General features: G+C 43.5%; 1 long non-coding RNA gene across 1 annotated transcript in view; it reads right to left on the reverse strand.

The window, feature by feature from the left end:
- Positions 1-1,608: 1,608 nt before the first annotated feature.
- The window catches only part of LOC124512490 (uncharacterized), a 31,736-nt gene continuing 9,171 nt past the window's right edge, over positions 1,609-24,173 (reverse strand). The window contains exons 4-7 of the long non-coding RNA XR_006962116.1: positions 20,538-20,834; positions 18,267-18,372; positions 11,192-11,293; positions 1,609-1,897 (exon numbers count right to left, since the gene is read on the reverse strand). This is a non-coding gene — a long non-coding RNA (uncharacterized LOC124512490). The remainder of the gene's footprint in view (positions 1,898-11,191; positions 11,294-18,266; positions 18,373-20,537; positions 20,835-24,173) is intronic.

Raw genomic sequence — 24,173 nt, forward strand, 5'->3', positions numbered from 1 at the left:
AATTTTTTAAATTTTATTTATTCATTTTGAGAGAGCGTGCATGCACATGAGCGGGGAAGGGGCAGATAGAGGGAATGAGAGAGAATCCCAAGCAGCCTCTGCACGGCCAGCACAGACCAGATGCGGAACTTGAACTCACGAACTGTGAGATCATGACCTGAGCCAAAATCAAGAGTCTGCCGCTTAACCACTTAACTGCTTAACGGATTAAGCCACCCAGGCGCCCCCAGGGTGGATTTAAACAGGGAACAACAACAAACAGAACAACAACAAACAAACCAAACAACCAAGTGGGGGAGTGATTTCTTCAATCTCCCAGATCCTAGATCAGTCTGTTAGATCACTCCCGTTTCGCCAGGCTGGAGCATCCAACCCTCCGAATGGCTGGGTCGTGTGATCCTTTGTCACTTGGGGATGTCTAGACTCAACACTGGACCCTAATCAGTGTTCAATCTCCCAGAGTGTTTACCAGAAAGGCCCTGTTTACCCAGTGTATTCTGACTGTTCTGCTGTCTTGACCAGACTTTGTGAGAGAGCTTTAGTTTTACTTCTAAGATCTCTGCCACGGACCTGGCATAATTTATCCCAACAGAAATCCTTCGGGTAAATATAATCAGGGTTTCAAATGAGATCTGGATTTCAAATGAGGACAGAATGGCACGCCAGTGGTCACAAGCACCAAGAAAGGGTGAATCTCCTCCAAGGAATCTGCCCCTGGTCCTGATAGCTTGAACCGTTTAGCCCAAGCAAGCTTCCACTGCCTGACTGGAGGGCAGAACCTCAGGACAGCTGTCCCATCTGGGTCACCAAATTTGTAACCGAACCAACAGGCCTTTACGCCTTGGTGAGTCACAGAAACTGCACCAAGTGAGTTGTCGCACAAGGAAAACCTTATTTGGAAGCTTGGACTCCTTATTTGCTGCAAATAAAGTTTCCTTTAAGGGACAACTGACCTGGTGCAGTTTCTATGACTCACCAAGGAGCCAACACGCGTTGGTTTGGTTACAGTTGTGACTACTTTTCTCTTTCATCTTCAACCCTTCCACCTCCGTTTGCTTACCCTCCAAGCCAGAGCTGAATAGCAGGCCATTGTGTGATTACTGCACAAGTGATTTATCTCTTTTCCTATGGATAGAGGCGTAAGTTGCTTCCTTTTTTTTTCTTTCTTGTTTCAATATTTCACAAAAAAACCCACAAAGAATATTATATATATCTACAACTGCGTATAAGTAACGATCCTTAGGGTGTATTTCTTGGGAGTGGAACTGCAGAGCTGGAAGTTACCCACTACACATGTTCAACTTTACAAGACAATATCAAGTCGTTTTCTAAAGTCATTGTGTTAGAGTAGGCAGTTAGGTTCTAACACGATACCTGGAGGCCAGCACGAGGAAGTCACGGCCAGCTATCGGGAAGGTCAGAGGCGGGTCCTGACAGCTCTCCCCAAGAAGCCGGATCTACCCAGGCAGAACTAAGATGGCAGGTGCCACGGACAAGCAACCTCTGACCAAATTAGGAGGAAAAAGCTTGAAACGCTGCTTGCCGCCCAAGTAATACGTATTCCACTCGCTAGTTAACAACTGTCAATAAAAGATATAAACATCCCCACCTTGCGTGCAGCTCGCTCATGCTCTTCCGCCCGCTTGCGCGCCTGCGCACCTGCGCACGCTCGCTAGGTCTCCCTCGGTCCTTCCCGCTCCCCGCCTCCCTCTCTAGTTCGCGGGCTCTCGTATCTCGAGAGTGTGCTTTTTTGCTTTAATGAACTTGCCTGCTTGTGTCACTCATGCGCTGTGCTGCGTGTTTGTCCTTGAATCGGTTCCCTTGACCAAAAACCGTCCGCAAGTCCTTTGGCTCTGTCTGGCTAGAGGCCCCAGGGCCCAGGATCTCCCCAGTTCACCTGACAACAATTGTACAAGTTCATACGCGCACCGTCATTAATAGCCAAAAAATAACTAATATTTACAAAGCATTATGATATGCCAGGTAGTCACTCACTGATAGTTTAATGTTGCCCTGTTTTTGCCTTCTTAGGATAAATACTTGGTCATGATGATTCTTATTTGTAATATACTGGTAGGTTCAGATAGTTAATAGTCTCTTTAGATTTTTGCATTCATACTCAGAAGTGAAAAGGCTCATAATTTCTTTTTCTTGTCCTGACACTGTTTGGGTTTGAAGTCAAAGAAACACCAGCTTCAAGAAATGAGGTTATCCCTCTAATTCTGTTTTCTGGCATGATTTGTATAGTTGTTTTCTGTTCCTTGAGAATTGTCAAAACTCAATAGTAAAATCATTAGGAGCGGGGCCTTTTTGTTGGGGGCAAGGTTGAGGATGTCCTTAATAATCATGTCAATTTCTTTATTAGTAGTCTCTGTGTTTCTTTTCCTTCTTGTATCCATTTTGGCATTTTATGTTTTGTTTTTTTTTTCAGAATGTATCTCTTTTATCCAGGTTGCCAATACTCATTTTATTTTTTTATTACTTTAAACTCTATTATTGTTTTCTAGTCTGTAATTATTTCTTGTCTGATGTTTTCTTCATTAGTTTTTCCAGTTACTTATTTATTTTTTTTTTTAATTTTTTTTTCAACCTTTTTTTTATTTATTTTCGGGACAGAGAGAGACAGAGCATGAACGGGCGAGGGGCAGAGAGAGAGGGAGACACAGAATCGGAAACAGGCTCCAGGCTCCGAGCCAACAGCCCAGAGCCTGACGCGGGACTCGAACTCACGGACCGTGAGATCGTGACCTGGTTGAAGTCGGACGCTTAACCGACTGCGCCACCCAGGCGCCCCACTTATTTATTTTTTTAAACGTTTATTTATTTTTGAGACAGAAAGAGACAGAGCATGAATGGGGGAGGGTCAGAGAGAGAGGGAGACACAGAATCTGAAACAGGCTCCAGGAAGGCTCTGAGCTGTCAGCACAGAGCCCGACACGGGGCTCGAACTCACGAACCGCGAGTTCATGACCTGAGCCGAAGTTGGACGCCCAACCGACTGAGCCACCCAGGCGCCCCTCCAGTTATTTTTTAAAAAACAGGTTTTAGCTTCACTGATATTCTCTACTGTGTGATTCGTTGATCTTCTCTGCTTAATTTCTGCTTTTATTTTTATTGCTTTCTTCGGGTTTCCTTGGGTATGACCTGTTGCTTGTTTTCTGATTTCTTCAGCTCATTTGTTTATAGTATTTTGGTTTTTGCTTGTTGGGTTGTTTTCTTATTTTTTGCTTGGAATAATCTTCCCTCAGTTCCACAAAGCCAGTCCTCCTCTTCCAACGGCTCCTGCCCACACCCTCGAAACTTGTAGCTTCTCCAAACCCTCTCCATTCCTCTCCCTGCTTTATTTTTATTTTCCTCTATAGCATTAATAATAGCTATAGCTATAATAAATATAGCATATTTATTACCATCAAACATATTCTTTATTTTTTATTGCCTATTTCCCTGCATTATCATGTGAGTTCTTTTAGTTTTAGTTAATTTATAGAATTGTTCAATCATCATCATATCTAGAACATGTTATTCTTTATTATCTGTTATTTTTCTGCCCATTTTTTTTTTAATTTCTTTATTGCTTTACATAGTCTTAAGCTATTTTTTTTTTAACATTTATTTATTTTTGAGACAGAGAAAGACAGAGTATGAACGGGGGAGGGTCAGAGAGAGAGGGAGACACAGAATCGGAAGCAGGCTCCAGGCTCTGAGCCATCAGCCCAGAGCCCGATGCGGGGCTCGAACTCACGGACCGTAAGATCGTGACCTGAACTGAAGTCGGGCGCCTAACCGACTGAGCCACCCAGGCGCCCCTCTGCCCATTTTTTAAGTTGGATTGTTTTTTTTTTTTTTTTTACTGTTGAGTTGTATCACTTTCTTACATGAATTAGATCTTTATCTTCTCCCCACATAAGACAAGTATAAGTATATCCTCATTGACCTCTGGTTGGTTTCTGGCCAACCCTGCTTCCCTTTCTCAACATGCTAGGAATCATCTTGGCTTAGCTCTAGATTTTAATCACAGGAAGAAAGAAAAGAGCCCCCCTGCAGTCTGCCCCCAGCACCAGATCACAATCCCTTTCTCTCTGAAAGAGATGAGGAAAAGAGCTCTCTTCCATAGCCTTTGTAATATCCAGATTCATACACTTTTTTTGTAGCATTTTTACCATCAAACATTCTATATATTTTACTTATTATTTCTCTTTCCCTGTTAGAATGTAAGCCTTTGATTTATTTTTTATTTTTTTAAAGTTTATTTCTTTATTTTGAGAAAGAGGGGTCGGGGAAGGGCAGAGAGAAAGGGAGAGGGAATCCCAAGCAGGCTCCTCCGTTGTCAGTGCAGAGCCCCATGTGGGACTTGATCCCTCAAACTATGAGATCATTACCTGAGCTGAAATCAAGAGTTGGACTCTTAATCGACTGAACCACCCAGGCACTCCTCCTAGAACTTAAGCCTTTTAAATTTTAGCAAATGCATGAAATTGTTCAGTCATTGTCATAACCCAGTTGTATTAGGGCAGGGCCAGAGGAGGAGAGGGAGCCAGCAGCCTTTGCTAGTTTGCTACTTTCAAAGTCCCATCTTTTTGCTTAGGACAGCTTGGGTTGGTTCTCATTATTTGTAGACACACAGTTCTAAAATAACATGTTTACAACTGAATATGAGAATTAAGCTGTGTATTTTAACAGGGTAAACTATGTTTTAAAAAAATCCTCTTTAGGAATATGTAAAACACCATGGAAATGCAATAAGCAAAATCCGTAATGTGGGAAACGCTTTAGGATAAATTGTCCAATATTTTCAAAAGATAAATTGCATGGAGAAGTAAGCAGAGGGAGAGGGAATTTCTATATTAAAAAGATGCTTAAGGGGTGCCTGGATGGCTCAGTCGGTGGAGCATGCGAGTTTTGGTCTCAGGGTAGTGGGTTTGAGCCTCACATTGGGTGTAGAGGTTACTTAAAAATAAAATCTTAAAAAATAATAATAATAAATAAAAATACAGGTATTTTTTATACCATAAAATGGTGGCTCAGTCGGCTAAGCACCCGACTTCAGCTCGAGTCATGATCTAGTGTTCATGAGTTCAAGCCCTGCATCAGGCTCTCTGCTGCCTGCTTTGGAGCCTCTGTTTCCCTCTCTCTGCCCCTCCCCCACTCGTGAGTGTGTGCTCTCTCTCACTCTTTCTCTCTCAAAAATGAATAAGCATTATAGAATGTTTTTAAAATCTTTATTCACTTTTGAGACCGAGAGAGAGAGAGAGCAAGTGTGAAGAGGGAGGGGCAGAGAGAGAGGGAGACACAGAATCAGAAGCAGGCTCTAGGCTCTGAGCTGTCAGCACAGAGCCCGACGCAGGGCTTGAACCCATGAACTGCGAGATCACGACCTGAGCCAAAGTCGGTCTCTCAACCAACTGAGCCACCCAGGCACCCCACAAATAAACATTAAAAAAAAAATGAGGTAGTCATATTTTAAAACAAATAAATACAGATTTTTTTAAAGTTTACAATTTTTTATGAGTCAAATGAGGAAATTCAAACATTCATCTGATATTTGGTGAAGTTAAGAACTTACTAATTTTAATATACATATAGTAATAACATTTGGTTATGTTTATTTTATTATTTTATTTTATTTTAGAGAGAGAGAGAGCATGAGCAGGGTAGAGGGTCAGAGGGAGAGAGAGAGAAAGAATATTAAGCAGACTCCATGCTCAGTGAGGAGCTCCACGCGAGGCTCAGTCCCACAACCCTGGGATCATGACCTGAGCGGAAATCCAGCGTCAAGGCTCAATGGACTGAGCCACCCAGGCGCCCCCATGTGGTTATGTTTTTAAAAAGAGAATTATCTTTTAGAAACAGACACTAAAACATTTCAGAAGAAATACGACGTCCCTGATACGCTTCAAATAATCAGGGTAGGGGAGTGGATGAGAGCATAAATGAAGGCAGAATGGTCATGAATTGATCATTGTTGAATCGGGGTGATGAGAAGGGTCATTATACTATTCCCTATACTTTTGTGTATATTTAAAATTTTCTACAGTAAGAGCTTTTTAAAAGTTCTTCTTTATAATTACTGACCTGGAGATCTAAAAAAATAAGCGAGAAAAGAAAACTACAAAAGCCGTTATGTAAAGATTATACTAATTACTGTCATGGTCTAGTAGGGGAGATAAGAAAGTAAACATGCAATTATGATACAATGCGATTAAGCTCTATCATAGAAGTATCGCAGGGTAGTATATGTGTAGGCCAGGGTCACTCAACCTAGTCTGGAGTATCGGGGAAAGAGAAAGATGTGGAGAATAGCACTCTGCCCAGAGTGGACATGAATTATAGCTCTGTTTGGCTTCGATGATGACCGAGACCCAAGTGTACGTCCACCTGCTACTACTCCTGGCCTCTGTTTTAATCATTCTCTCTATGTCCTCTGAGACATCTATTTATCTGAAAACACAGTCTCAGTCTGTACGCCCGGCACCTTCTTGCCTTACCAGAAACCTGACTCTTCCTGGAGACGTGGCCTCCCTGTGGACCTTCCAGGTAGAGGCCATTTGTCTTCCAGCAGCTGGTCCTTGTGGCTGAGGGCAGGCAGGGCATTGACTTTTCCTTCTGGATACCATCCCACCCCATGCCACCTCCTGTTCCTCTTTCTCCTCTTATGTCCTCAACCTCTCCTCTCCATTGGTCTTTTATTATCCAACTATGTTCAAGTTTCTGCATCCTAGGGGCGCCTGGCTGGCTCAGTCGGCAGAGCATGGAACTCTTGATCTCTGCGTTGCGTGTTCAAGCCCCACGTTGGGTGTGGAGCCCACTTAAAATGAAAAGAAAGTAAGAAAGAAAAAAGAAAGGAAGAAAAGAAGGAAGGAAGGAAGGAAGGAAGGAAGGAAGGAAGGAAGGATGTTAGTTTCTGCAACCTGGTCATAGAACCAAAAGAAAGAAAGAAAGAAAGAAAGAAAGAAAGAAAGAAAGAAAGAGGAAGGAAGGAAGGAAGGAAGGAAGGAAGGAAGGAAGGAAGGAGAAAGAAAGAAAGAAAGAAAGAAAGAAAGAAAGAAAGAAAGAAAGAAAGAAAGAAACCCTGACTCTGTGGGCCACACCCCACTTTAGTAACCACATCTGTCTCTTTCCCTTCAGAGCCAACCTTCTTCAAAGAATAGTCCTTGAGCATCTGCCCTTCCTCACCTTCCTGACACCCATCAGGCTTTTAGCCTCATGGCTGGCTCTTCTTGAGTCAGTTTTGATCTTTTCTGTCTCTAGGAATTTGACTATCCTGAGTTATCTAATTTGTTGACTCTTACAATCCTTTCATTTCTGGAGGGTCAATAGCAAAGTCCCTTCTTTCTTGTTCTTCTTTTTTAATTTTAAATATGTCAGTCTTTTTATTTATTTATTTATTTATTTATTTATTTATTTATTTATTTATTTATTTTAAAGTAAGCTCTATGCCCAACGTGAAGCTTGAACTCACAACCCTGAGATCAAGGGTTGCAGGATCTTCTGACGAAGGTAACCAGGTGCCCCATAATGCCTTTCTTTCTTTCTTTTTTTCTTTCATTTTCTTCCTTCCTTCCTTCCTTCCTTCCTCTTTCTCTCTCTCTTTTTTTTTTTTTCTTATTCTTTTTTTTTTTTTTTAAATTTTCAACTTTTTTTATTTATTTTTGGGACAGAGAGAGACAGAGCATGAACGGGGGAGGGGCAGAGAGAGAGGGAGACACAGAATCGGAAACAGGCTCCAGGCTCTGAGCCATCAGCCCAGAGCCTGACGCGGGGCTCGAACTCACAGACCGCGAGATCGTGACCTGGCTGAAGTCGGACATTTAACCGACTGCGCCACCCAGGCGCCCCTCTCTCTCTCTTTCTTGAGTGCAAGCTGGGGAGTGGCAGAGGAACAGGGAGAGAGAGAATCTCAAGCACCGACATGAGGCTCTATCTCACAACCAGGAGATAATGACCTGACCTGAAATCGAGAGTTGGAAGCTTAACTGATTGAACCACCCAAGCGCTCTCATTTCTGATTCGAGTAATTTGAATCTCCATTCTTTTCTCTTGGCCACTCTAGCTAAAGATTTGTCAATTATGTTGATGTTTTCAAAGAACCAATTTTTGAGTTCATTGCTTTTCTCTATTGTTTTTCTATTGTCTACTTAATTAGTTTCTGTTCTAATTCTGATCATTTCCTTTCTCTGCTTGTTTTGGGTTTAATTTGCCCTTCTTTTCCCAGTGTCATGAGGTGAAAGCCTAGCTTATTAGGTTTCTTCTTTCTAAAAGGTGTTTAAAGCTATTAATTCCCCTTGCAACAAATATGCAAGCTCAAATTTGTTTTCATTTTCATTTATCTCTAAGTATTTTCTAATCTCTTTGTGATTTCCTCTTACTGAAAGTAATGCTGCAATTTCCAAATGCAAAGGACACATTAGGTGCACTCAGTGTAGCGCTAGACATAGTAATTACTCCCTCTTTAAAATTCTCTCTTCCGGGGCACCTGGCTGGCTCGGTCGGTTAAACGTCCGACTTCGGCTCAGGTCATGATCTCACGGTCCGTGAGTTCGAGCCCCGCGTCGGGCTCTGTGCTGACAGCTCAGAGCCTGGAGCCTGTTTCAGATTCTGTGTCTCCCTCTCTCTCTGCCCCTCCCCGGTTCATGCTCTGCCTCTCTCTGTCTCAAAAATAAATAAACGTTAAAAAAATTTTTTTTTAAAAATAAAATTCTCTCTTCTAAAGTTAAAAAAAAAAATTTTAACCGCTTTTCCTCTGTTTATTCCTATTCAGATACTTTCATGGACTCCTCTTCTTCCACTAACCCACTAAATGTTAACGTTCTTTGTTATTCCTCAGCAGGACAAAAATAGAGCCAAGAATCAGAATGGTACTGAAGATGTCCACCTTGCTCCAGTCTATTGTACTTTCTATGGGTTTAGACAAATGTATAATGACATATATCTATTGTTATAGTATCATACAGTGCAGAGTATTTATTTGCTTTTTTTTATTTTGAGAGAGAGAGAGAGAGAGAGAGCACAAGTGAGGGAGAGAGGCAGAGGGAGAGCGAGAATCTTAAGAAGGTTCTATGCTCAGCAAGGAGCCCAACACGGGGCTCGATTTCATGACCCTGGGATGATGACCTGAGCCGAAATCAAGAGTCACATGCTCGACTGACTGAGCACCTGGGCGTCCCAGAGAGCAGAGTATTTTTATTGCTCTAAACATCCTCTCTGCTCTGTATATTCATCAATTCCCACACTGTCAACTCTGGCAGCCACTGATCTTTTTATTGTCTCCACAATATTGCCTTGTCCAGAATATCATATAGTTGGAATCATACAGTATGTAGCCTCTTCGGATTGGCTTTGTCCACCCAGTAATATATATTTAAGGTTCCTCCATGTCTTTTCATGGCTTGATAGCTCATTTATTTTTAGTGCTGGCCAGTATTCCAGTATCTGGATGGACCCCAGTTTATTTGCCCAGTCACCTTACTGAAGGACACCTTGCTTCTCAGTTTCAGCAATACAAATAGGGCTGCTAAAAACATCCAGGTACAGGTTTTTGTGTAGACATTTTCGATTCTTTTGTGTAGATACTGGATTGCATGGTAAAAATGTTTCGTTTTGTAAGAAACAATCAAACTGTCTTCCAAAGTGGCTGTACCATTTTGCATTTCCACTAGCAATGAAGGAGAGCTCTTGTTGCTCCAAATCCTTGCCAATGTTCGGTTTTATCCGTGTTCCGGGTTTTGGCCATTCTAATAGGTATGTATATTCCATTTACTTTTCACAATGTCCCCAGATGTTACGTAATTTATGGAATATCAAACAACTTGTAAGAAGTGGAGTCATGATTTAAATCTGGTCACTAAAATTTCCAAACTGAGCTCTTTACTATGCAATATTACAGACTCTTCCAGAATCTTCCACATTATCTGCACATATAAAAATACCTTGACGTGGAGACAGATGTAGCTCCACATGCAACCCAGCAGCATGTCTGACATGAAAGCTTTCTGGTATTATTATTATTCCCTTTTCATGCATGTAATAGTTTTCTATTGCTATGTAACAAATTAGCACAAACCTAGCAACTTAAAACAACCTTCATTTATGAGCTCACAGTTCTATACTTTTTAAAGAGAATATTTATTTTATTTATTTTTATTACTAAAATTTTTTTTAATGTTTATTTTTTGAGAGAGAGAGAGAGAGCAAGCTGGGGAGGGGCAGAGAGAGAGGGAGGGAGAGAGAAATCACAAGGAGACTCCATGCTTTCAGTGTAGAGCCCAACGTGGGCTCGAACTCACGAACAGTGAGATCATGACTTGAGCTGAAGTCGGACGCTTAACTGATTGAGCCACCCAGGTGCCCCTAAAAAGAATATTTATTAAGGTAAATTACTGTTTGCTAGAACTTCCCCTGATATGGCCCACAGAACACTCATCTTGGAAGACAGTCTGTGAAATAAGGGTTCTATAATTTGACTTGTTGGAGAAACCTCATATTCATTTCCCCTCTGAAGTACTATATTCATAATGTTGTGTAAAAGTTATAGACTCTGTGAAATCCTGCAGTATAGAAACCTGCTTAACGTTAACTCGTTATTTATCAAACTTATTTGACCACACAACCATTCTGGGAGGAAACATATATTATCATCTAGGAGAACAATTTCTGGGGAGTTTACTTTAAAAAACACAGATAGGGGCGCCTGGGTGGCGCAGTCGGTTAAGCGTCCGACTTCAGCCAGGTCACGATCTCGCGGTCCGTGAGTTCGAGCCCCGCGTCGGGCTCTGGGCTGATGGCTCAGAGCCTGGAGCCTACTTCCGATTCTGTGTCTCCCTCTCTCTCTGCCCCTCCCCCGTTCATGCTCTGTCTCTCTCTGTCCCAAAAATAAATAAACGTTGAAAAAAAAAATTTTAAAAATTAAAAATAAATAAATAAATAAATAAAAAACACAGATATAGGGGCGCGTGGGTGGCTCAGTTGGTTAAGCGTCTGACTTTGGCTCAGGTCATGATCTCACGGTTTGTGGGTTCGAGCCCCGTGTTGGGCTCTGTGCTGACAGCTCGGAGCCTGGAGCCTGCTTCGGATTCTGTGTCTCCCTCTCTCTCTGCCTCTTCCCCGCTCATGCTCTGTCTCTCCCTCTCAAAAATAAATAAACATTAAAAAAAATTTTTTGTTAAATACAGATATATATATATAGACAACTTACTCATTTTTCCAGCAAACACAGGGTGGCCACTTAGCAGCAGGTGCTGTGCTGGGCACTCATAGGAAGAGTCAGAACCACGGTTTCTTCACAACTTCATACTAGCTGTGGAGCCAGAGAATAAACAAATCATCATCAAACATTATTAAAAACTGAGATAAGTACTATCAAGAAGTGTAGGGAACATGTGGGAATATCATTTAGACTGGGAAAGGGTCTTTAGATCGGGAAAGGGTAGGCTTCTTTGACAAAGTGACATTTCAGCTGAAGTCTGAAAGATGAGGGGAAGCCAATCACATATTGAGTAGGGAGAAGCATTCTAGACCAGGAGGATGGCGTGTGTAAATGCCTCCCAGGGTCCAGATAATACTGGGTGGGTGGGTGGATATTGACAATATTGAGTAATTTGGGGAGAAAGAGGGGCGCCTGGGTGGCTCAGTGGGTTAAGCATCTGACTTTGGCTCAGGTCATGATCTCACGGTTCCTGAGTTCAGGCTCCGCACTGGGCTCTCTGCTGTCAGCACAGAGCCCACTTCAATTTAAAAAAAAAATTTTTTTTAACGTTTATTTATTTTTGAGACAGAGAGAGACAGAGCATGAATGGGGGAGGGTCAGAGAGAGGAGACACAGAATCTGAAACAGGCTCCAGGCTCTGAGCTGTCAGCACAGAGCCTGACGCGGGGCTCGAACTCACGGACCGCGAGATCATGACCTGAGCCGAAGTCGGCCACTTAACCGACTGAGCCACCCAGGCACCCATCACAGAGCCCACTTCAGATCCTCCTTCCCCCTCTCTCTGCCCCACTGGTGTGTGCTCCCTCTCTCTCTCAAAAGAAATAAACATTTAAAAACAATTTTGGGAGAAAGATCACGAATCTTCAGTTTGGGACATGATTACCTTGAGATGTTGTGACATAAAAAGAAATACACATTTGGTCTCTCCTCCCAGTTCCTGGCACAGAGCTTCTAAAACCCTTGTAGCTTCCTGAGTCATAGGGTGAGAGGAGGTTATTCACAATAACACTTAGAGGACGGGGGCTGATTGCCAGAGGGTTGGAACTTTCAAAGCTCCCCGTACACCCCCGAAAAAAAAAAAGAATTAATCAATCACGCCAATGCAATGAGGCCTCCACAAAAAACCCTGAACAACAGGATTCGGAGAGCTTCTGGGCTGGTGAGTAAGTACATGGAGATACTGAGAGGCTGGCATGCCCAGAGAGGGCCCCGAACCTCTGCCCCCATACATTCTTCCCCCACACCATGTCCTATGCATCTCGTCCCTTTGGCTGTTCCTGGGTTGTATCCCTCCATACCAAGCCAGTAACAGCGAACAGTGAAATGTCTCTCTGAGTTCCGCAAACCATTCTGGCCGGTCATCAAACCTGAGAAGAGGGTCAGGAGAATCCCTCAGTCAAAAGTACAGGTAGCAGCCTAGAACTTTTGTTTGGTGTCTGAGGAGGGAGAGTCTTGTGGGGCAGCCCTTAACCTGTGGCATCGGAGGCTCACTCTGGATAGAGAGTGTCAGATCTGAACTGAGTTGTAGGACACTTAGCTGGTGTCCATAGAGAATTAGGAAAGTTCTGGGTGTGGAGAAAACCCCACGCATTTGGTGTCAGAATCCTGAGTGTAGAAATGTTGTTTCCTTTTAATTAAAAAAAATTTTTTTTAACATTTATTTATTTTTGAAAGAGACAGAGAGACCGAGGGCGAGCAGGGAAGGGGCAGAGAAAGACAGTGACGCAGAATCCAAAGTGGGCTCCAGGCTCTGAGCTGTCAGCACAGAGCCTGACACGGGGTTGGAACTCACCGACCACGAGATAATGACCTGAGCCAAAGTTGGACGCTCAACTGACTGAGCCCCCCACGTGCCCCTTTTTTTCCTCTTTAGATGCCCGTGAGATATTTAAGGGAGATGTAATAGATAATTGGTTATGAGTTTGGAGCTAGAAAATAGATTTAGACTAAATAAATTGTAATTTGCTTATATTTCAGTAGAAATTGACTAAAATTAAAGTAACTGGAAAAAAAGAATCACTGGTGGGTATATGAGAAATTCGTCACCAAATTTTGTGCCTATTCTAACTAGGGGAAAGATATCTGAGTGCGCCTTTAATTTGGTCTTATGAAAAGTCTAAAAAAGAACAAAGCTTTAGTCTGGTGATGATCAACGCTCTTAAAGCCCCCAGGAGTCCCAGCTGGCCACCATAGTAGCTGTTCCCAAATCCAAAGAGGAAAAGTGTTTGTGTCTGCTTAAAAATGGAGTAATTAATGATGTGGGGAAAAATAGTTTTCTTTTATTTGCTTCTCAACATGACGGTTCTCTGATAAGGGATAGAGTGTTAGGATTGAATATGAAGATTGCTAGGAAAAACACATGTGAGCTGATAATGCCTGTGCTGTACGAAGAATGCTCAGATGTTCCGAAGATAAGCTGCAAAGATCACTAAGATAGTATCTTAAAATGTCTAGAGAATTCTCAATATAAAGCTCCTAAAGGGGCGCCTGGGTGGCTCGGTTGGTTGGGCGTCCGACTTTGGCTCAGGTCATGATCTCACAGACCGTGAGTTCAGGCCCCGCGTTGGGCTCTGTGCTGACAGCTCAGAGCCTGGAGCCTGCTTCGGATTCTGTGTCTCCCTTTCTCTCTGCCTAAGCAAGAAATGTAATTTAATTTATACATTCAACCATGGTGGTAGAAATATAACTTCAGTCAATTTGGGGTTGCAAAGGGTTCTATAGAGATGTAGGATTAAGTTTCTCTTTAAAAAAATTTTTTTAAACGTTTATTTATTTTTGAGAGACAGAGCATGAGTGGGGGAGGAACAGAATCTGAAGAGAGAGACAGAATCCGAAGCAGGCCCCAGGCTCTGAGCTGTCAGCACAGAGCCCGACATGAGGCTCAAACCCACAAACCGTGAGATCATGACCTGAGCCGAAGTCGGATGCCTAACCGACTGAGCCACCCAGGCCCCCCAGGAGTAAGTTTCTGTAGTTGAAGGGAGAAGAGGAGGAAAAGAAGTTATTAGAGGGTGACCATTTTGTCTTAATGTTATCTGTCCATGAAGCTGACTATTAAGATACCTAGAGTCCTATCTGGTTCTATTTCCTTAAGTACCTAGGTTCTTGGGCAACAGCAACCAGAGAAACCCTTGGAAAAGCTTTTGGCCCTGCCACACCTCCTCTGGGACAATGAACACAGTTTCACTATTTTATTTCTTTTATTGTTATATTTTTAATGTTTATTCATTTTTGAGAGATGGAGAGAGACAGAGTGACAGCAGGGGAGGGGCAGAGAGAGAGGGAGACACAGAATCCTTAGCAGGCTCCAGGCTCTGAGCCGTCAGCACAGAGCTGACGTGGGGCTCAAACTCATGAACTGTGAGATCATGACCTGAGCCAAAACGAAGAGTCGGACACTTAACTGACTGAGCCACCCAGGTGCCCCCTGGTTAATATTTTTAAAATAGTATTCACACACACACACACACACACACACACACACACACACACACATATATTTACTCCGTCTGGGAATGAGTAGTGAAAGTTATGTGGGAGAAATAATTTTCCAATCTTTACCAGTCTAGTGAGAAGCTTAAGCTTCTTAAAGGAAAGGAAAGGAAAGGAAAGGAAAGGAAAGGAAAGGGGAAAGGAAAGGAAAGGAAAGGAAAGGAAAGGAAAGGAAAGGAAAGGAAAGGAAAGGAAAGGAAAGGAGAGGGGAAAGGAAAGTTTAAAAAGAGAAGACAAGAAAAGAAAGTTTAAAAGTATCCAAAGGTGGAAGAAACACAGGTGTCCACTACTGAACAGATAAACACAATATGGTCTGTACAGAGAATAAGATTTGTTTAGACTTAAAAAAAAAAAACGGCAATTCTGTCACATGCTACAACCTAGATGAACCTTGACAGGATTATAATAAGTGAAGTAAGCCAGTCACAAAAAAAGACACACTGTATGATGCACTTACATGAGTGCGCTCAAATTCATAGAGACAAAAAGCAGGATGGTGGTTGCCAAGGGCTGGGGAGGAGGGGATGGGGTTAGTAGTTAATGGGTACAGAGTTACAGTCTTGCAAGATGAAAAGAGTTACTTGGAGCTGGAAGTTGCTGACGGTTGCACAGCCATGTGGATGTACCTAATGCCACTGAACTGTATACTTAAAAATGTTTAAATCTGTATTCATTGGATACAGGCAACTTTAATACGAGCCACAATACAGGGGCTTAAATAATTTTTATGTTATGTATATTTTATCAGAATAAAAATATTATTCAGGGGCCCCTGGCTGGCTCAATGGGAAGAGCATGCGACCCTTGATCTTGGGGTTGTGAGTTCGAGCCCCACATTGGGTGTAGAGATTACTTAGATGAATAAATAAAAACTCAAAAAAATATTATCCAAACACATGTATAATTAGTTGTTTAACATCTTTCTCTTCAGCTAGAAGATAAGCTCTGTAAGAGTGGGATCTTGTCCCAGTAGGATCTTATTCACTGCTATGTGCCCATGATTTAGCACAGTGCCTAGCATGTAGCAGTAACTTCACAAATACTTGTCAAAGGCATTAATAGTCCTGGGAGTGGGATTTGGGGGGCAGGTTATGCCTTAGGAAAGCAATACCCCATATAACGAATTACCTAAGAAACATTGGCAGATTATTGCGTAGTTTGCTATCGATAATATTTAGTTGTCATAGTACTTGGGCATTTGTGAACACGTATCTTGATTAAATATAGAAAGAGAGGAAAAATGAGTATCACATTACATACCTAGAGCCACATTCTTTTTTTTAATGCTTATTTATTTATTTTGAGAGAGAGAGAAAGGGGGGGGGGCGGGGGGCAGAGAGAGAGGGAGAGAGGGAATCCCAAGCAGGCTTCACATTCAGGGTGGAGTCTGATTCAAGCCTCTATCTCATGACCTGAGCCAAAATCAAGAGTCAGATGCTCAACCAACCAACTGAGCCAAAATCAAGAGTCAGATGCTCAGCCAACCAACTGAGCCACCCAGGCGGCCCATACCTATAGCTACATTCTTAATCACTCTGTCCCTTGCAGAGGAGGGATTCTCCCTTTTGAGCCTTTTAATATGCTGATGAATTTTAGAAATAATACTTATTGTATTTTCGTAGTTTAGCACAAGTAGTTTACATTTTAGCCTATTAGATTTGACCTAAAATAAACACATCAGCCTTTTAGTTACAGAAAATAAAAGAAAGGAAGGATATAACAGGCAAGTGGGGAAAGACACCTGTAGGGAGGGGAGGGAAAAAAAAGATGGCTCTAGGGAAGCGAGCAATTGCAACTGAAAACAATACTCATTAAAATTAAAAATTCATATATCTTTTGAAAGCCTATACCTGGGAATATCCCACAGAGGCAAAACCACAAGTTCATGGAGACACATGTACATGGATGCTATTGCAGCATTCCTTGCTGTGACAAAAAGCTGGAAACAAAGCCCGTGACTGAATAATTTATAGTATACAACACCATCGGTTATTATCCAGGCATTAACAAGGCTGAATTAAATCTAAATCAACGGACTTGGAGAGATTTCCATGAAGTGTTGTTGAGTGAGAAGAGAACGGTGCAGAAAAGTGTCTATAATGTACACACATATATTCCACTTTTGCAAGGAAAAAAAAAAAAGAGTTAAAAAGCCCTTCAAATCTCTATTTCCAATTTTGTGAGCATGGAGGAAAATATGAGAGCACGCATAGTTGTCGGGTGAGTTGTTGTGGGACTGTCTGGTGTCGGAGGGGAGGAAGAAGAAGAAGACAGGAAGGAGGAAACAAAGTAGAGATGATAAAAGCACATACGATTTGCATTTACATAAAATTATGTGTGGCGTAGAAAAAAAATTAAGTTCAAAATTATGCAGTCAAAGCTAACTAGTCTCCTCCCTGGGTAAGGGTTCTTCACCTCTGAGGCCATCAACTCATGTTAATGGCAGAGGGACAAGACAGCCTTAGGCAATATTGACCCGTAAGAGACATGAAGACTCTTGGTCGTGGATGGCTTTCCCGTCTCTCCTAACTGGAGGAATGGCCTGCTGCCTGGCATGTGGGGAGCCAAATTGCTTATCTATAGTCTTTTAAAGTACCATCTTTTGGGGCGCCTGGGTGGCTCAGTCGGTTAAGCGTCTGACTTCGGCTCAGGTCATGATCTCGCGGTCCGTGAGTTCAAGCCCCGCGTCGGGCTCTGTGCTGACAGCTCAGAGCCTGGAGCCTGCTTCGGATTCTGTGTCTCCCTCTCTCTCTGCCCCTCCCCTGCTCATGCCCTGTCTGTCTCTGTCTCAAAAATAAATAAAAACATTAAAAAATATATAAAGTACCATCTTTTATTCACTTTGGGATCTAATATAAATTCAGGAAGTGAGAACCACCTCTGTCAAAGTGTTCCACTATATCATCTGTGATATATAACATAAAGTGTATGATAGATGATCATAAGGTATATGGGTGGTGTGGAAAAACACCATGTTGTTGTGGTGCCTGGGTGGCTCAGTCCGTTGAGCAGACTTTGGCTCGGGTCACGATCTCACAGTTTGTGAGTTTGAGCCCCGCATTGGGCTCACTGCTGTCAGCGGGGGGCCTGCTTTGGATCCTCTGTCCCCCTTTCTCTCTGCCCCTCCCTGCTCATGCGTGTGTGCTCTCTCTCTTTCAAAACTAAATAAACATTTAAGGAAAAAAACAAAAAACATCATATTGTGGTGGTTCAGGTTTTGGTCTCTGGGGTCAAGTGGCCCTGGGTTCAACTCTGCATTTGCTGGTTATAGCTAGCTGCTTTAATAAGAGACACAAAACAGTTGGGGCGCCTGGGTGGCGCAGTCGGTTAAGCGTCCGACTTCAGCCAGGTCACGATCTCTCGGTCCGTGAGTTCGAGCCCCGCGTCGGGCTCTGGGCTGATGGCTCGGAGCCTGGGGCCTGTTTCCGATTCTGTGTCTCCCTCTCTCTCTCTGCCCCTCCCCCGTTCATGCTCTGTCTCTCTCTGTTCCAAAAATACATAAACGTTGAAAAAAAAAATTAAAAAAAAAAAAAAAAGAAAATAGTTTAACTTCTCAAGTAATAATCCTGACCGTCAGTCGAGGGCTGGTCTGATGGCTCTTGGTGATGGAGACTCAAGTTCTTTTCATCCCTTTATCCCTGCAAAGGTGAAGACCATTCACCTACTTGCCTTCCAGCCTGTGAGAGAGAGAAAAAGGAAAGGGGAGACTTCACTCGAAGGTGAACTTTTCCTATTAGCTTAGACGCCAGTCACATGGCCACACCTTGCTGCAAGGGAGGCTGGGAAAAATGGTCTGGGGCTGGTATATGAGCAGCTAAAACTGTCATTGCTGAGGAAGACAAGGAGATAAGACACTACCCCCCAACTCTCAGAACTATATCCTAATAAACTGTGATACAATGGTAGAGCAAACTGGGAAACTATAAAGAGGAGTCCTGATCCAGTCTGAGGGGTCAGAAGATTGACTTTTTCCCGAGGCAGAGGTCTAAGGGATTCACTAGAAGAAGCAAGGAAGAGGGTTCTAGGAGGAGGGAACAACGTGCAAAAAACCTCCGAAATAGAGGAATCGCAAAAAGGTTTAATTTAAGCAAATACGTAAATCAGTTCTCTTCCCAAGGACCCAGGCTGGCTAGTAAAATATATTGTAACATGTGCATCAGCCCTCAGACACACCATTTATTTTTGGGGGGCTTGGAACTATCCCACTGTGGTTCAGCTGGCAGCCCAGAGAAAGCTGACATTGGTTTGGGAAGGTCTAATTTTTTCTTTCAGTGAGACCCAAGTGAACGAGCTTTGTGTGTGTTGCTTTAGAAGAATTTGACAAAGTTGTGCCCCTTATTTGCGTTATCTATGATTTTAGGTAACGTTACAAAATCGTCCCGTAATTTTCTGTAATATATGGACATGGAAATGTGGTGGCTTTGAAAATCACTTGCCTTTTCACATCAAAGGAACAAATTGACAGTTGGGTAACGGATCCACCTTGCCACGTGGGAGGTGAGAGCTGCAGTAATCATTGAGTCACAAGACTCATTTCCATACACAGCACATGAAGACCAGTTTCATTACGTTATAGTTTCACCTCCTATTAAAGCCCTGTTAAATGTGAGTCAGCGTCAACTTGAGGTCCTAGAATTTGAGAGAGCCCATCTTTCTGCATTGCTTACTCCACCTTTTCTTACTGCAACAGGGTGATTGTTTTTAGAATATTAATGTGCTTCTCTCCTTTGCTTTCCCAAGGACATAATTTTCTCCTTAGTTGGTTCTAGGCATGTATCTGATTTGAAGGAGATGAAAATCTGTTATGGGTGCAAAGCGAAAGGCTGGGTAATTTCCATTTTTTGGCATTTAAAACCAGGATTAGGCAGTCAGGCCTTTCTTGAATATGGATTTTGCACGTTAACATCTTTAGCGTACCTAGGAACCAGGCCCTGGTATAGTGTAGAAAAGTGTAGCGTCATATAGAAAAGAAGCCCAAGGAGAGTTGCTAGATAAAATGCAGGTTGCCCTGTTAAATTTCAGGCAAACGATGAAAAGTTTTTTTTTTTTATTTTTAACGTTTTATTTATTTTTGAGACAGAGAGAGACAGAACATGAATGGGGGAGGGGCAGAGAGAGAGGGAGACACAGAATTGGAAGCAGGCTCCAGGCTCTGAGCCATCAGCCCAGAGCCCGACGTGGGGCTCGAACTCACGGACCTCGAGATCGTGACCTGAGCCGAAGTCGGCCGCTTAACTGACTGAGCCACCCAGGCGCCCCGAAAAGTTTTTAAACATAAATGTGTTCCAAATACTGTACGGGACATACTGACACTAAAAAATTATTTGTTTGTCTGAAATTCAAATTTAACTGGGCATCTTGTATTTTTATTTGCTAAGCCTGGCAAGCCTAATTTCCAGGACAGAGAGGCAAATAATACCATAAAGTAGGAAAATAAGATGTGAGGGGAGTCTATAGCGTGATAGTCATACTGACTGTACAAACTTTGAAGCCCTTTTCTCTCTTTGACCAGAGACCACACCCGCTATGGAATCAGAAAATATCAGACACAGGGCGCCTGGGTGACTCAGTTGGTTAAGCCTCTGACTTCAGCTCAGGTCATGATCTCACGGTTTGTGGGTTCAAGCGCTGCACTGGGCTCTCTGCTGTCAGAGAGCGGAGGCCCGCTTCGGATCCTCTGTCCCCCTCTGTCTCTGCCCCTCCCCTGCTTGTGCTCTCTCTGTGTCTCTCCAAAATAAATAAATAAACTTTAAAAAAAGAAACGAGACTATCACAGATACTTGCTTTCCTAGCTTCCCTTGAATATAAGTGAGGCATGTGCCAGTCAGATATATACATGTACCTTGACATTGATTAGGAAGCTGGGACTTGGAAGAAGCAGGTGTTCTGGTGTTGGGTGATGACAGGGACCTTGGCTGCATACGGTGTCCAGTGTTGTCAGTGGAGGAACCTGCGGGGTCCAGTGTCCATAGCAACAGCAGTGTTTCTAAAGCCTTGTTGTGAGCGTTGTTCCCCACTGCAGAGCCTCGGCGCCTGGTTCTGGCTCTCCCAGGGATCCTGCCGGCTCTCCAGTGCCTTCTGATGAGTCCCTTTGCCCCTTCACTCTGCCAGAGTTGGTTCTGTGCCTTGCACCTAAAAACTATGAGCGATAAATGAAAGAAAAGTCTTCCTAGGCATGAGAAATTATGGAGAGGAGAACAAGAGGAGCGGGAGATAGGAGAGGAGGGTGGGCGGGAATGGGTTTGGATGGGAGATGGAATGTAGGTAAGTTGCGGGGGCCGGAGGCCTTCGAGGGTGCTCCTGTGCCAGTCTGCGCTGGTGGAGCTGTCCTGGTGGTTCACAGCCCATTCTGATTGCCTGATCCGGTTAGTAAACACCAGTGTCCATTTGGATTGTGTGGTGTTTATGCTTTACTGGTTTTTAAAATGTTTTGGTTTGAGGGCACCTGCATGGCTCGGTCGGTCAAGCATCCGACTTTGGCTCAGGTCATGATCTCACCGTTCCTGGTAAAGCCTGCTTGGGGATTCTGTGTCTCCCTCTCTCTCTCTCTCTACCCTTCCCCCATTTGTGCTTTGTGTGTGTCTCTCTCTCAAAAATAAATAAACATTAAATTTTTAAAAAATATTTTGGGGTTTTTTTATTGTGGTAAAAAAAACCCCACATAACATAAAATTTAGCATCTTAGCCTTTTTAAAAAAAAATTTTTTTTTAACGTTTATTTATTATTGAGAGACAGAGGGCAAACAGGGGAGGAGCAGAGAGAGAGGGAGACACAGAATCGGAAGCAGGCTCCAGGCTCTGAGGTGTCAGCACAGAGCCCGACGTGGGGCTTGAACTCACAAACCGCAAGATCATGACCTGAGCTGAAGTCGGACACTTAACCGACTGAGCCGCCCAGGTGCCCCTAGCATCTTAACCTTTTTAAGTGTAGTTCCATAGTATTAAGTACTCACATCGTTGTACAGCAGATCTCCAGAGTTTACTAGTCTTGCAAATCTGAAACTCTGTATGTATTAAAGAAAACTCCCCTTTTCCTCCTTCCTCCAGCCCCTTTCTGTTTCTGTGAATCTGACTGCTCTAGAGAGCTCGTGTAAGTAGAAACCTAGAGTATTTGTCCTTTTGCATTTGTCTTACTTAGCACGATACCCTAAATGTTTATTCATTTTGCAGCACCTGACAGGATCTTCTTCCTTTTAAAGGCTGAATAACATGCCATTGTATGTACATACCACATTTTCCTTATTCATTCATCCATCCATGGACACTTGGGTCCCTTCCACATCTTGGCTGTAGTGAAAAACGCTATGAACATGAGGGTGCAGATATCTCTTCAAGGGCTTTGAAATATTTTGAGTTGCGGGGTGCCTGTGTGGCTCAGTCACTTGAGCGTCTGACTCTTGGTTTTGGCTCAGGTCATGATCTCGTGGTTCGTGGGATTGAGCCCCGCATCCGGCTCTGTGTTGACATCTCTCCTTGGGATTCTCTCTCTTCCTCTCTCTCTCTGCCCCTCCCCTGCTCATGCTCTCTCTCTCTCTCTCTCTCTCTCAAAATAAGTAAATAAACATTTAAGAAATGTAAATATTTTGAATTGCTCCTGGGTGCAACTATTCATCTTGCTTAAGGAGAGGGGATCTCTGAAGGGTTAATGGCCAGAGATGTCCTTGATTCCAGTGTGGCACAGGTGAAATGTAGAGTTCAGCTGAGGAGCTCAAGATGTGGTGAGGAGGTTGTTCTACAGCGAAGACCTGTGTAGGGAAGAGCACCCAAGCCAGACTTGATTGGAAATCCCAGACCTCTGAGTGGGGGGGGCCCAGAGTCGAGAGTGCTACTGGCTGGCTGGGTCCGGCTAAGTTAGACCAGAGTAACCATGGACTTTCAGCCTCAAATGCCAGCATGGCAGGCAGCACCCAAGGTGAAAGAGGTGCTATCATAGCTTCTTAAGACCCCAACTCTTGGGGCGCCAGGGTGGCTCAGTCAGTTGAGCGTCCGACTTCAGCTCAGGTCATGATCTTGCAGTTTGTGGGTTCGAGCCCCGCGTCGGGCTCTGTGCTGACAGCTCAGAGCCTGGAGCCTGCTTCGGATTCTGTGTCTCCTTCTCTCTCTGCCCCTCCCTCACTTGTGTTCTATCTCTCTCTGTCTCTCAAAAATAAATCAATGTATCAAAAAATTAAAAAAAAAAGACCCAACTCTTTTTGGACACCATGGGGTTGTAAAAACCATAGCCCTCAGCGCTCTGTTGGATAGAGAAGCAGAGGGCAAGGTGAGCTACTGAGAGACACATGTTACCTACATGGATGGTGAAATTATTGTATTAGCTACTTAGTTACTTCTGTTCTTGGCAAAGGTGTGGGTAGGGCAGAGAAGGAAGGCTAGATCAGTGAGAGATTAAATTCAAAATTGCTTTTCCTTCTGCATACCGGAGAAATTTGTGTTGGCTTTTTTGTGACCCTGCTGTATTTCTCTGCTTTGCAACCAATGTTGTGTTCTCCAGCCACACAGGACTACACGCTACCCCTCCACTCGGGCCCTGGAGGAGCCCCTGGAGTTCGGAGCAAGTTGCTCAGCTGTTGCTGTGCACGTCCTGGAGAAAATCAATGGTTTCCAAGGCGCCACAGCTGCGAACTCTATGTGCTTCTTCTGTTCATTCTGTTCTCTCGCTGTGGAACTCTCCCTTCCCCACTTGAAAAAACTCATTAGCCCCTTAAGAGCCATACCAAATGCCACGCCTGGGAAATTTATACCCGGTCTATGCCCCATCCTGTGTTCTCTCTCTCTCTCTCTCTCTAGGAAGAAGCAATCACACCATTTCCCCCCTGCCTTTTGCGTTTGATGGCTGGATGTCTGTCTGCCTCACCAGGCCAGGCACTGAGGGCAGCAAGCACATGGTTTTGTTGTTATGCCCCAGCTCCCGACATGGAACCTGGCGGAGCTGGGCCCTAACAAGTGTTAGCCGAACACTGGAATGAGCTCCCTCCTTTGTCTTTCCCTGTTTGACCACCCCATCTCACATGTAAATGGCCTTTAATTAGATTTATCTTTGATCTAAATACTGGGGTTTATTCTTACCCACTTATGATAGCATTTAGTGAAATAACTTGCACATAATAGGCGCTCGTGTGGTGGTTGATTTGACTGGATGTCTTGGTTTCATGCCTTTGTTCACAGAATGTCAGAATTTGATGAGACCCTAGAAATCACCTAGTACAACCCGTCACCTGGTGTGTGAATTGGGGATGTCTCTGTGCCACTGGGTTAGGTCATACACATGGGTATCTATACTAATGCATCCCTGAGGCGCTAGTCTGCTGCATGGTCAACTCTTTTTGTTCAGTTATTGACAGCATTTGGCAGGTGCTTTCTCATGTTGATGGTGGTGATAAACAAATTGAGAAAGCAGTTCTAGAAAGAAGGGGTGGAATGCGCCAAGCAAGGAAGTGTGCGTGAAATGCCTGGGGCCATTACTACATTTGGAGTTCAG

Source organism: Lynx rufus, unplaced genomic scaffold, assembly GCF_022079265.1.
Source record: "Lynx rufus isolate CCGP_SWC_20201006 ecotype Redwood Valley unplaced genomic scaffold, mLynRuf1.p SCAF_1, whole genome shotgun sequence".
In the NCBI taxonomy this organism is placed as follows: domain Eukaryota; kingdom Metazoa; phylum Chordata; class Mammalia; order Carnivora; family Felidae; genus Lynx; species Lynx rufus.